Here is a 9,946-nt window from a genome sequence, read left to right on the forward strand (position 1 = left end):
TAGAGCAACCTACACTGTCATACGAAAACCCTGACCTAGAACAAGTTCTCTTGAATTTCTACAAAATAATTCTCCGTGTCCCTAGAAGCTCCGTCACCGCCGCCGTAAGGGGAGAACTAGGAGCGTTTCCGTTATATATTGACACCCAAACTCAGCTCATCAAATACTGGCTCAGACTGCACCACCTGCCTAATGATAGAATTGTTAAAAAAAGCCTATGATATCGCTGTAGAACAGAACAGGACTGGGTAATACATATACAAGATATGCTATGTAGACACGGTTTCCAAAATATTTGGCTAAACCCAACAGTTGACGCCAAGCATTTTGGAAAGGTGTTCAAACAACGACTGCAAGACACGTTTGTTTCTGGCTGGAGGCAAAACATAAGAAATTACAGTAAACTACAAACCTATATTAAATTCAAAACCGACTTCACTTTTGAGAAGTACCTCTCATCAATCCAAAACAAATCTTTTGTTGCTAACATAACCAAACTGCGAATCAGTGCACATTGTTTAGAAATAGAAAAAAGGTCGTCATAAGAATGTACCAGCCACTCAGAGACGCTGTCCTACATGTAAACACAATATTGAAGACGAATTTCACTTCTTATTATTTTGTCCCACGTACACTGAAGAAAGGCTGACACTTATGAACATGATCTCACGTAACTCTAACCTTACTTTACCTAGAACAAGCTCAGATACATTTAATTTACTTATGTCATGTCCTGAACCAATATCCTTATATATAGGCCAATTCATATCTTCCGCTCTCCAGAAAAGAAACCATATAACCTCTGACACTTCGAATGGATGTTAATACTGTATCCATGTCCCATATATATTGTATAACTCATAGTACACAATTACAGCGTAGCGTCTAGAGTTAGTCATTTAGTAGTAGATTTTAGTATTGTTATTCTTGTCTATACTTGCCATACATTGTACCTGTTGCAATTGTTGCGCAATAAAGATTGATTGATTGATTGATTGATTGATTTTAAAATTTGGAAAACACTTAGAAGAATTGATAACATTTAACAATTAAAAAGATATCATATTACATCCCATTAATTGCGATCATCATAACAGTATAAGTACGTCGACACATTAAAGGTTTTCTTTGTCAATAGTTAAAATCTTCTATCTGCGAATACAATGGACACAACAACGACAAAACAGAGGTACATATATACATACTGGCAATGTACATATTATGCATTTCCTTGACATGAAGCATGGGCCTTAGTGTGCGTTTTGCAATTCTTTCATAGCCCTTACGAGAAATGAGTTTTTATGTCTTTCAGTCCGGCTGATTGGTAGTTTATACTGCATCCTGCGTCTCAGGTCATACTGCGGTTTCTCAACTTGGTGAAGGAAAGCATGACAGGGATGTGATGGATCTTTCAGAATCCTCTTCAGTTCTCTTATAGACGCTTCCCTTCTCCTTGACTCAAGGGTTGGCAAGTGTTCACAGGGAACTCCACATATCCTAAGACATGACCTCTGGACTCTTTCCAATTCATCTGACAAACCACGCGGAAGACCGCCCCAAACAGGAGAGCCATACTCTAGCACCGGTCGGATGAATGATTGGTAGATCCGCAAGAGAACAGCTGAAGGCAAGCCAGCACGTCTTGCCACGCGCAGGTAATGTATGCGTGGTCGAACCTTTGACAGCATGTACTCCACATGGGGGCCACATCCGAGGTCATTACTGACTACTACTCCCAGGAGCTTAAATGAGAAGACCCTCTCAACAGGTTCGCTCCTTAACGTAAGTGGTGGGGGTATCACTGGATTTCGTCGGCAACTGATGACCATATCCTTGGTCTTCTTTGCGTTCGCCTTCATTCCATACGAATGTGCCCATGAGTCTACACTGCCCAGTGAGACTTGCATCTGTCCCGGTAGAGTGGCCATAAGGAATTCCGAGTTTGTGAGATCATCCGCGTATTTCACAGGTGATATGCTGGACGGAATACCAGAATCAAGGTTGTTCATAGCGATGCCGATGATGAAGAGTGTTGGTGATAAAATTCCCCCCTGAGGTGTGCCTGCAAGAACGGCTTTCGCTGCAGAGATGCTCGTTCCCCATTTCACACGTTGAAAACGCTCGCTCAGGTAGCTGTTCAGACACCGCCAAAGGTCGTGCCTTATCCCCATACGTGACAAACTGCGGAGGAGAGAACCATGGTCTATAGTATCGAAGGCGCGCGTAAGATCCACAAACGTAACATGCACATCCATTTTGGGACTGTTGTTAACCGCGTTAAACCACGACTGCGTTGTTTGGATGAGCGCCGATACAGTTGAACGCCCCCGTCTAGCTGAAGCCATAATGAGAATCGTGGATCAGGTGATTCGTGTCCTGCAGCAAGAAGTCCCGTAGAAACACTTCATACACTTTACCGAGGCATCTCGTCAGGGAAATCCGTCTGTACTCCTCCGGGCCCGCTGGCCTGGGCGTTTTCGGCACCGGAACAACTAGCTCTTCCTTCCACTGCGACGGAAAGAGACCCTGTTGTAAGCACGCGTTGTAAATATCACTATCACTATTCACTATCATAACCACATTACTTAGTGACTTCTTCTTAGTCATTTGAGAATTACGTGTAGAAATGCACTATATTGGCACTAACTTGTACGTATTCTCTCAATAAAAGCTTCATAGATTAGTCATTTCTAGGTCTCATCAAGACCTACTCACCTACCAACTTTCATGACAATCCTATATTTCTTTTATCGGGCTAAACCACATACATTATATACATACACACATACATATTCACATATACACACAAACGCCACGGAAAAGTAACCTTCTTGGCGAATGTAAAAACGATTGTAAAAGCATGGAAATAAGAAAAGGATAGGTGACACTCTATGTGTGATCAATTTTTAAAAAAGTTTTTCCAGTCCAAATCCCTCCCAATGTCACTGTAAAAAAGTTTGAAAGAAAATGAGGCCAACTATAGTCCATGAGTCTGAAATCCAGTTCTCGACGTCATCTAGATCTCGAGCACATCCGTGAATAGTTTCAAGTTGGTAACGTATATTAAGGTTGGTAACGTATATTCAACTCCCGTATATTCAACTGACGCTGTTAAGACGGGCTTCCCGTGATTGCCATGATAATCATCATTGTATCTCGTCGTGCCAGAATCGCAACCAGTCAAGGACCTCCTCATTAGGCAGTGGCAAATTGTACGGATGACATCAACACGCGCATTGATGTTCGCCTTATGTTGAAAAAAAATTACTTGCCTCCAACGTTGAACAACATTTGCCTAGAATGAAGGTTAATTAATGTATAAAAAATGAAAATTTAGGAGACAGTTTTGTGGGCCATATCAAATTCTGAGGAGGATGTCATCCATACAAGTTACTTGCTGTGGCCCAATGAGGAGATCTTGACTGGTTGCGATTCTGGTAAAACTAGATACAATGATGATGATCATGGCAATCACGAGAAGCCAGCGGCAGCGCCTGGTTTTCTAAGAAAGTGACGCAAGGACCGAGCCTGCGCCCACAAAGAGAGTGTTTGGTCCATGGTTTGGTTCAGGTGGCCGTGTGGGCACTTGGCTGTGTCCCTATTCTAAGAGGTTGAATGTCTTTCGTTCTGCACACTTTGTATTCATTTATACATACAGACGTGGGGAAAAGAGTTTTTAATCCACTTACACGTAAGCGGTTCTGTTTCATGGATATTTAAAAAGTGACAAGGTGGTCAAATTTGGGCCCCGATCTCCCCACCTGCAGTAGAACCCGAACCATGTTCGATCTGACGTGATTCGAACAGAACAGTGTTCGAAATGGGTCACCCGCGGTCATTTACAGTAAACCTGAGTCTTCCGGCCCCTTTTTACATGTGTACCTCCTAACAGAAAAAAAAAACCTTTTAACAAAAATAAACCATTTCCCGGACAACTACATGTCTGCCTCCATTTTGTAGTGGGCTGGAACATAAAACGAAGGTACGGCCGTCATCGTGGGATCGTAATGCTTGTACTCGCCAACCTAAATAAACACTCCTTATTTTTATGCAGTATGACATGTGTGCAAAACTCGTTTAAGATTAAAAGCATGGATAGTCCAACATATCTTATTGAATTTTGGGCAACATACGTAGCCAATACTAAACGGTGTTTGCCTAAAACATGACTCGGACTGTCTTGGACTAGTGCTTCAATTCCCGACAAAATCGTCTTTCGGAGCGAGATTTTAAACAATTAGTAATTTAACGTAAACAACTAACATTAAACCTATCTAAAGACGATAATTTTTATGGGTTCACCACACCACGAAGTGGTGGTGAACCCATATTGCTTTTTCTGATGTTTCTTCTCCTCCTCCTTCTCCTCCTTCTTCTTCTTCTCCTGCCATTTTTTAAATGGATTCAGCTTCTTCATTTTAGGGCCTAAGGTCCTGAAATTTGGTATGGAGGTACAGTGGGCAAATACCCCTAGGCGTTTTTAAATTATTGTGATAAAGGCTTTTAGAATGGTTTTATTTGAGTTTTTTGGCTGTGTAATAGCTAATGTATTACCTATGTTATGTGTGCCTTGTTTACCACGTTTGGGTCATGAGTCATCACAATGGAATGCAGGGCATCAACCAATAGGCATGCAGCTTTCCTCTATACTTCTTGCTGATTGGCTGTTGGGATTTAACTTGATTAACACCTGCACAGAAGCATTTCCATACTGACAGTATGTCTGTATTCAAGTGTTTTGGTAGGTATTTCAAGCTTTCCTGCTCCAGCATTGGAATGCCGGGCATGGTACGTTTTTTTTTATTTTGAAAATCAACAGTTTGCATTATGCAATTAAAAATCCTAACCAATAAAGTAGGGAATAGCTATCCAACTGTTGTTTTAGTTGTATTTTACTTCATATTATAGTTATATCAATGTAAATCATTGTTTTCCCTTGTGTTTCCCATTCTTTCCCTGCCATGTCGTAAAATGTGGTGAACCCATCGCTGTATTTGCTCCAAAGCAAATATTGGCCTTTCTAGTTTTTCATTTTATTTTGACTGAATATACCCTTCAATTTTTAATGCTATTTGTTTATTTTCAAGTGGTTTACGGGTAGTCCAAAACAGGACAAACCTGCGTCTTGTAACCCGATACGTTTTCGAACCCCCTAGTAATGGCAAAGAATACCGTAGTGACAGACCGCCGTGTGAGTGATCAAACCCATAATTTAAATGCCATATATTTCATTAGTCGAATATATTAATTCGTTCTTATTGATAAAAATTATGAATTCCGTTTTGTTTGAGAAGTCAAAAAGATTAATCAAACACATTATTCACATACAACTCACGTGTTTATTGTATCCATTTATACATACACACGTGGAAAATGTTTAAACACTACTTACATCGAGACACATTTTTGAAAACACGTGGGCTATTTCTGGTAATTTAAAAGGAAAATGTAAAATTGTTAATGTCCTTTGTTTGCTTATTTCCACTCTTTGATATATGAGATTATTAACATTTTACACCGTTTAGAATTAGACAACGTCAAGCCATACGTACATTCACATCATGTTTTAATGGTCTGAGGTACTTCACATTATTAATATTTAATTTTGCAGTAATGTAATAACCCACCACCCTTAGGGAAAAGATTAGGACACCATTCCGACTAAGCCCCAGTAATTTTAAGCTATTCACAATTTATTTTTTTTCACCCTATCGCATTAGATTTGGGGTCTGCGGAGGATTTCATCCATACTCTGTGGCCTTACGACCAAACAATAATAATTGCCAATATAAATGTTCACATAGAAGGACAAATTTATCGATGTACAAGACAATAATCATGTATACATTTCAGGCCTCTCATATAACGAAAGAAACCTTACGTACCATGGGTTTTTTGCTTTATGACTTATGGGACCTTGCCATGTACAAGTACACTGTAAGTAGCCTTGTGTGCATTTCTAGACTTATGTCTCTTATATAACTTATGAGACCATGCGGAGTACCAAAGTACAAGTAATTACTACAATATTTACAAGAAAAGGTTAAAGCGATATTATGTAAGATTTCTGTGCCAAAACCGTCCTTTATCAACAACTTTTAACATATTATAGCATCGCTATTTTGCTTTTCCGGCGACTCTGCGTAGCGCGGGAATAAGTGGCGGAAGGTTCACTGAAGTTATAGGAGGCTCCTAAAAAGAATATAAACAAATAGCGGTAAACAAACCAAGGAGTTGCAGTTTTCCAATACATTTTTGCAGAGCAACGACGTTGATCTCTTTACCTTCGAAATGTCGTTATTATGAACCCAGGTAGGCGCCTAGCGCAAGAAATGTGTAAAACAACGATGTTTAACATTGTTAGAAATCTTACATATTATCGCTTTAATTACATCAGGAACCATATTCCATTTATTGATTCATTAATTTCATAACTAATGAGACAAATACAAGTAAGTGGTCGATAGAATCTGTCCCCTCAAATGGCCAGTGACACCGTACCAGGTGCAGGTAGCAATGTGTACATTTCTAGCATTAGCTCTATCACAATACGTTCAAGTATTACTAAGTAATTATATATAAACAAGGAACATCTCTACATAAGTCCTGAAAGCAATAATCAGGTAGAACCTGCAAAGTAAAGATATAGATACTAGGTACACATAATCCGATTTAAGAGTCTTATTTCTTTTCTGACTAATCAAAAGATTTTACTGAATACACTTACAAGTTAGTAACCAGGACCGCATCTGCACATAATTATGTAATGACTAAGAATGACTGAGTATAAGTAATAAAACATTGGTGCATTCTCCTGACTGACAGCATATTAATTAGTAAAAGTAAGTAAACCTTGATTCATGTCTAGGCCCCTCACATGACCGTGGGCTCCTTACTGTGCTCAAAGAGGTTACCATGTGTGCATTTTTAGACTCAGGCCTCTCATATAACTGACGACATCTTACAAAAACAAATACGTGACTTCATATTAATCATCATTTCAATTGTAAAACCTTCCATATGTCTAAAGAGATCTTTCTGTTAGTAATTTTAAGTATAAGTTAATGTCTTTATTTGCAAAATCCTGCCATAATGCTAATTGTTTTTTAAGAGTAAAATATAATACATGCCACAATGCAATAATAGGAACTTAAAGTTAAAGTTTAACTGCCTCATTGCGTCAAGTGACACATAAGCCAGTACTCATCTCCGATTTTAATAGCCCTAGGACAATAACAGGAATCTGACAAATACAGTCTGGAAAAAAACTTCTACTTTTACAACTTCGCTTGCTGAATGAATGAATGAATGAATGAATGAATGAATGAATGAATGAATGAATGAATGAATGAATGAATGAATGAATGAATGAATGAATGAATGAATGAATGAATGAATGAATGAATGAATGAATGAATGAATGAATGAATGAATGAATGAATGAATGAAACTTTATTTCCGTGTCGAGCGCTATCCCGCGCCCAGCCCGTGTGGGCTCATACAACACCGATTCAATAATTATACATAAACAAAAGACGATCAAAGGTACAGATAACAGAATCCAAGCAAAATATGAACGCAAATAAAGGTAGGCTATATACAATAATGGTGAACAAATAATTGAACTCATAGCAGATCGTAAATACAAATAAACAAATCTGTACATAATGAACCAAGAGTTCACAAAAGAAATACAAGTACATAAGGTAAATCAAACATAATAAGAGAAAACAAACGTGCAGAAGTAACAAAAAGTGACAACTGTTGATTTGTTATGAGTACAGGTATTTTCTTCTTTTTCCCCACGCTCGATAAATGAAAGTTGCTAGGTCAGATACACCCTCGTTAAAGAGCCATTTAATTCTATTTTCATCTCTTTCCCACATGATGTCAGGTGATTTTGTATAAATTTTCCGAAACATATTTTCTCGAAGATCGTCATAAAAGGGAAAGTAAAAAAGAAAATGTGTTTCGTTTTCTACTTCATCCAGGTCACACATGGTACAGATTCTATTTTCCTCAGGAATTCCCTGGTAAAGTCCAGTTTCAATATTGATAGGTAAAATAACAGCTCGCAGCTGCGCACACAGTGATCTTTGGCGTTTGGGGAGACACATAGTTACATATTTTTCTTTACAGTAAGTATCTTTAAACAAAGCATATGTTCTAAGTTTAGGTTTCAAATGTACTTTGGTTGCCCAGTCTTGCTTGTATAAGTCAAAAAGCTTCCCTTTAATTTGCCTTATGTCACCCCTCAATGTGTTAAAATAAACATGTTCTTGTTCAACTTTACAGAATATATCCTGAACATTTCTACTCCAGGGGCCATGGTTTTGAAAGTCCCATAAAAATACTTGTTTTGTAATTCTATCATTTGACATATTGATTAGTCTATTCCATGAAGCGATTACAGACCCCTGCTGTCTTATTTCACAGGGCGCCCAGTCCATGTCCCCTGTTGTAGCAAAAACAGGTGCAAATCTGTGCACCCCTAAAAGGCACCTTGCTATTATGAGGTTTGACTTTTTTTAAGGCAGCGGATAATGAACAGTCCCACGTTCTGAATACTAATTTGGTTTTGTAATCTTTAATATAAATTCTGTCTTTTGGTGATCTTTTAAATGATACAAGTGGGAAATTATGAAAGAATTGAGAAATTGTGGCAACTGTTTGAAAAAATCTAACGATTAAAGGTATATTTGTACACCCACGTCTCTTATGGGACTAAGGATACTTAACCCTATCTAGACCGGGGGGGGGGCTAAAAGTGCCCGCGCGAACTTTGATGCCACGTAGCGTCTGAACAGCTAGCTCTATAACGGCCAAACTTTGTGACTTTTCCTAGAATATTGTTGGGAACAATTCTGTGTCATTGGAATAAGATAATGATTTTTTGTGTTACCATGGCAACGGGTTTCTGGCAGGCATTTTTTGCTAAATTTAGTAATTTTAGTTTCAAAAATAGAATTTTATGGGTTTTATGTCATGTTGCACATGGTCTCTAATATTAATAACATCCCATAGAATTTTATGTAAATTTTATAATCGAAAATTCATAATTTATGCTAATTTGATGACGTCCTGCCTACCTGCCTAAGTGCCCAGGCCAGGTACTGGCCCCTTGCTCCCCTCCGTCAGGTTCCTCCAACCAGTTCTGTCAAGAGCGATAGCCTCAGCTACACTTAGAGTAATCCCTGTGTCACTCTGGATCTGATCTTTCCACCTCTTGGGTGGTCTTCCCCGGGGTCTAGGGTTTTGGAAGTCCTGGTGGTATGCCTTATAAACTAGGGTGTTTGTCGGTCTTCGCATCACATGCCCAAACCATCTGAGCCTTCTAGTGCGTATCCTATCAGTGATGGTTTGTTCCGCCCCAAGTCTTGACCGGATTTCTGCATTTGGGAAATCATTTGGCCATTGGCCATTTGGCCATTGATGACGTCATTGGCCAAAATCTAAGATGGCGGACCTTATCATTAGAACAGGTATATACAGGTTATTTTCCTTAAGATTTCATCAAAACTTCCATTTCTTTTTACAAAACAAGTTTATATGAACGTCTTTAGTATGTTTACATTGTATTTTAGGCTTTATCCTGAAAAAACTATTTTCGAAAATTCAAGATTGATGGTACAATATGGAGGATAGCTAAAATATGCATGACGTCATTTTATGACGTCACCGATGTCGCTATGAGCAACATAAGACTTAGTACACCCTAATATTATGTCATAAACACTTTTGGGAAAGTTATGTTGTATACCATTTAGTTTTCAGGGAATAACCTATTTAGACGGTTTTGGCCAATAAAAATCACACATAACATCATAACGACATACAAATTGTAGATATGATAAATTTTGACTAGTACACCATCCTCTGAAAATTTGGTGGTCATACGACATACCGTTCTCAAGTTCTGAGGGGGGGATCAAATGAGCCCCCCCCC

This window comes from Branchiostoma belcheri, unplaced genomic scaffold (genome assembly GCF_001625305.1).
Source record: "Branchiostoma belcheri isolate BF01 breed outbred unplaced genomic scaffold, Haploidv18h27 scaffold102, whole genome shotgun sequence".
Classification (NCBI taxonomy): domain Eukaryota; kingdom Metazoa; phylum Chordata; class Leptocardii; order Amphioxiformes; family Branchiostomatidae; genus Branchiostoma; species Branchiostoma belcheri.